Here is a 5,298-nt window from a genome sequence, read left to right as displayed (position 1 = left end):
TGGGTAAAATTAATAACAATATTCACATATTCATAACTTCCATAATGATGCTGTGAATACATACTTACATTTAATTGCCTTATTTTAAAGACATGGAGTTTTTTCAATGTAAAGACTTAAAATGTACAAAAATATTTGCAATGTTTTCTGGCATTGCTTTTTTGTTGTTGTAATAATGGAATCCTCAAAGAAATGGAAATACTTAGGACCTCTCTCAACCCATGAGAGGTGTCTCAATCACAACAAGTTCTTTAAAGAACACAACTTCCAAACCATGTAGTACTTAAAATTTGTTCTGATAAAATGGCAATAATATTGGCTATGTGTGGAATCATGAGTCAAAATAAGCTCTAGAATGTCAGAGCCGGAAGGGATGATTTCTTCTGATCCATTACCTTTGTGTACAGGTTCAGAGAAGTAACGTTACAGAGAACAACTGACAGATCTTCCTTCTATGAGGTTTACAACTATAAATATTAGCACATCATCCTTCAGTCCCAGCTGAATATGTTGACAATCACAAGTCTATGAAAAGAACAAGATAGAACAAGGACTCAAACAGGAAAGGCATCAATTCCCTTCAAACAGCTTATCTCGGCACCACACTTTCCTCATGGCGTTGTTCATGTCTGTATTTCTCAGTGTGTAGATGAGGGGGTTAAACATGGGGGCAACCATGGTGTAAAACAGAGCAAATACCCTTCATCACTGACAGAATCAGCCATGGGGACACAGGTGAAGACGAGGGGCAAGAAGAACATGAGCACCACAGTGATGCGCGAGCCACCGGTGGAGAGTGCTTTGCATCGGCCATCAGATGAGTGGGTCCTCAGAGTGGACAAGATGATGATGTAGGAAATTACCAAGGCAACAAAAGTCAAAATGGATATTATTACTGTGTTTGTAATGATTGCAATATCCAACAGACAGGTGTCAGTGCAGGCCAGCTTTAGCAGGGGAAATACATTACAAGAATTGTGATCTACTCAATTGGGGCCACAGAAGGGAAGTTCTATGATAATCAATACCTGCATGATTGAATGGATAAATGCTCCAATAACAGATGCCATCACCAGAACACAGCACACCAGCCTGCTCATGATGATCATATAGTGAAGGGGTCCGCAGATGGCTGCATAGTGGTTGTAACCCATGGTCACCAAAATGAAGATGCCGTGGTGCCAAAGAAGTGGTCATGAAACATTTGGGCATAAAACAGCTGTTGTCAGAGATGGTCTTCCACTAGACGAGTGACCAGTAAGTCCTTGATCAGTTTTAGAGCTACAGTTGAGGTGAAGCAGATGTCCATGAAGGACAGGTAACTGAGGAAAAAGTACATGGGCTGCTCACTGAGGTGTCTGCCCTGGTGATAAGCAGAATGAGCAGGTTTCTGAAGAGAATCTCAAGGTAACAAAGTTAAGAACAGCACAAAGCAGGGAGCCTTTACATCTTCATTACTAAAAAGGCCCAGGAGAAGTGGCTGTGGCTCAATCAGATGAGCTCCTATCTACCCTAGGGGAGGCCCTCAGTTCATGTCCAGGGCCTCCTTGTGAAGGCAGGTTTGCCTGTACTCTGTGGATCACCACCCGGCCTGCAGATGCCACGGAGAGCTGACTCTGCAAAGACGATAACAACAAAAGAAGGAAGACAAACAAGAATACAGAAGAGCCAACAGTGAATGACTCGAGCAAGACACAAGGGGAGAGGGGAAAATAAATAAATACAGACACAGAAAGAAAGTACAGCTAAATGGACACAGAGAGCAGACAGCATGCAAAAAGTCACATGGAAGAGAGGGATAAAAAATAATAATTAAAAATCCCAGGAGTAAAAATTCTGTGATATTTTCATGCCCCATGACTGCTGTGGAATTAATAATTGAGAGGGGGAAGTTAATACACATAAAACACTAGAACACTGAACTTTTTAATTTATTTTCAAAGTCATTCAGTCATTCAATAAATATATATTGATTGATTTAAATAAAATTGTACTGAAGTATATCATTTATACAGAACATGCATTAACAAGTGTATAGAAAAAGTTGTGAACTTATAAGTGAACATGAATTTCATCATACAGGGCTTCCATACATCACCCCACCACCAACACCTTGCATTGTTGTAAAACATTTGTTACAAACTGTGAAAGAGCATTGTCAAAATATTACTACTAACTATAGCCTGTATCTTAAATTTGGTGTATTTTTCCCCAACCCATCTGATTATGAACACCCTGTACTAGTATTATACATTTGTTATTGTTCATGAGAGATGGTTCACATATTTGTCCTGTTAACTTCAGTTCCAAGGCCTTCTTTTTTTCATATAATACATTTTATTTTAAATCAAATTGTAGATTACAGAAAAGTTACATAGAAAGTATGGGGGTATAGGGGTATACCTATACCTAACCACTCCACCTTTTGTATTTTCCCTTATAGTAACTTCTTACATTAGTGTGACACATTTGTTAAAATTGATCAATGAACATTAAATCATTGCCATTATCCAAGGCCTATAGTTTACATTATGGTTTACTCTTTGCATTTTACAATGTTATAGGTTTTGACAAAAGGTATAATATCCTATAACTGTCATTGCAATATCATGCAAAACACTTCCAATGCCCTTAAAAAATCCCTAGGTTCTATCTATTCTTCCCTCCTCCTCTTCTCAGAACGTCTGGTAACCATTGTCTTGATCTTTATCACTATCTTTTATTGATTCTTTATTATGACTCAGTCACTCTCCTTGGTGGTAGGGGTACAGCAATGAAAAAATACATACAGTCTCCACTAACATATTGAGTATAGTTCTTTGAAGTGAACATATAAAAACAATAGTAATGTAAATAATTAATTTCAATTGTAAAAAATGCCACAGTCTCACACTAACTATGAAAAAGAAGGTGGGGAAAGGATGAGGTTCAAGAAATTGGGTGCCCACCTCCTATATGGTAGGTCCCAGGTTCAATTTCTGGTGCCTCCTAAAGAAGACAAACTGACTAGAGCTGATAAAACACACTGACACAATAAGCAGATACAACGTGTTGGGAATGAATGTGGCTCAAGTGGTTGGTCACCTGCCCCCCACATGGGAGGTACTGGGTTCGGTTCCTGGTGCCTCATAAAGAAGGTGAGTAGACACAATGAGTGGACACAATGAGGAAACACAGCAAGCAGGGACAATGAGCAGACAACAAGCAGTTAATGGGCAAACAGACAAAGTAACCATCTCTGGTGAGTGGGGAATAAAGTTCTTAAAAAAAAAGAAAAACAACGTGAACACTTAGATGAAATATTCTTTTCTAGGTCAATTTTGAGAGATAAAGTTAGTAGTATGACTTAAGAGTGTTTTTATATTTCTGGCATGTATGAAAAAAACAATGATTATCTATTTTTCAATGGCAGAAAAGTTGCTGTGTATTCACAGTACTTTCCAATGTGCATCACTGTGCTAAATCTTGAAAATTCAGTAATGTCATTAGACTTCAGTAGGCTCATTATTTTAAGCATTGGGCCCCTGGATGAAAATCTCAGAAAGAGTTTTCAGAATGTTTTTAGAACATGAAAAATAATTTAGGGAGAAAAAGAGCAAAAAGCAGATATTTGGGGAAAAGTTTTCCTCCATTGTACAGATTTCAAGTACAATGTCAAGTTATGTCTTCCTGGAATTTACCTTCTTTCCCAGTTCACTTTCCAGTCTAAGATAGGAGTTCTCAATATTTTCATCCTATGGTCCACTTTCTGGGACTTTCTTTCAGGGCAGCACCGGTGGAGGGACAAATTGCATCTACCGATAATTCTTCATTTCTTTGTTTCACAACCTTTCATCTCTTTGAATAGAAACACATTCTTTCCTTACCAGGCTCAGTAAATACTTGTAGGGCCAACTCCTGAAATGTTCTTGTTAAAAAGGAAGTTTTTCCTTCATGCAAATTATTATGCAACATCTCTTACTTCCTTATTGCAATTAATAGTTAGCTGATCTAAAATTTGTGACAAAACTGTTCAAGTCAAGGCTCAGTTTCATAAAAAAATAAAATAAACCCTACACATTAATTAAAATTAATCACATACTCCTGACAATTTATAACAGCAATTGAACAATGCCTTTTACTTTTCATGGGTGCCTATGAAGTTATTTTAGAAAAAAATACATTTGATATATGTATAGACTATAATTTTAGTGAGTTCATGGATTTGTTATTTGGATTTCATCCAAGGACTCCAAATTAATATCCCATAATCTAATATAGTGCAAAATCTCTGGAAGTTTTACTGCCACATAACTGAAATTCCTATTGCAATTATCCTGAATGTGGTGTAATTTTCAAAAAATAAAAAGTTATTTTCAATGTGAGTCATCTTCCCTATGATTGAAAATGGTAACTCCTCTTTGAATTTTACCAAAAGATAAAAAAGATTGAAGTAAGTAAATATATATACCACATGTTTAGGAATAATCAATATAGTTAAGGTATCAGTTTACCCAAAATAATCCTTATATTGAATAATTTAAAATAAAAAATCTGACAAAAATTTATGAAATTTTATAAGCTGATTCCAAAATTCAGAAATAGATAATATCCAAAATAGATAAGTTAACATTCTAAAAATAGCAAAGAAGTTTACAGACCCTTGCAGATATTGAAGTATATTATAAAACTATGGCATTTAAAGTTTTGTTGGAATAAGCAGATTGATAGACTTGAAGGCAATCAGTAAACATATCCTTAAATATATTAGGTTTTATTCTTTTTAAGTTGACATTTTGAATCATATGAAATAACAGATTTTTTCAGGAATTAGGACTTTCAATCTCTATCTGAGGAAGAAGGAAAATAGAAAATTCTGTCTCACCAGTAATAAAAAATATATTCCAGATGGTTGAAAGATACAAATGTATTACACAAAAAAGGAAAACATATTGGAGGAGCAATTAGCACAATGTATTTATAGGTTAGGTAGAGAAAAAAATTAAAACATATAATGCAAAGTCATAAAGAAAATTATAACACATTTTAAACTATGTGAAAAAAATTCTATATGAACAAAAGTATTTTAAAAAAGCAGCAGAACACAAGCAACTTTGTGTGCTTCCTACAAATCAATAATATAAAGATAAGTAACCCAATTTTGCAAAAGAGTAAAATATTGTGATAGGCAATACATAGACATTCCAATTCTTCAATAAGCATATAACTTATTACCAAACTCGTTAGGATAAAGGAAATGTAAATTAAACACTGAGATATTTTTATCATACATCATTTTCAAGAAAATAAAATGGAAAA

General features: G+C 35.1%; 1 pseudogene; it reads right to left on the bottom strand.

Moving 5' to 3' along the window:
- Nucleotides 1-570: 570 nt before the first annotated feature.
- LOC139439916 (olfactory receptor 4P4-like) lies at nucleotides 571-1,858 on the bottom strand (annotated as a pseudogene).
- Between the last annotated feature and the right edge of the window lie 3,440 nt (nucleotides 1,859-5,298).

The sequence above is a fragment of the Dasypus novemcinctus genome, chromosome 10, assembly GCF_030445035.2.
Source record: "Dasypus novemcinctus isolate mDasNov1 chromosome 10, mDasNov1.1.hap2, whole genome shotgun sequence".
In the NCBI taxonomy this organism is placed as follows: domain Eukaryota; kingdom Metazoa; phylum Chordata; class Mammalia; order Cingulata; family Dasypodidae; genus Dasypus; species Dasypus novemcinctus.
This window is presented reverse-complemented; position numbering and strand designations above follow the sequence as displayed.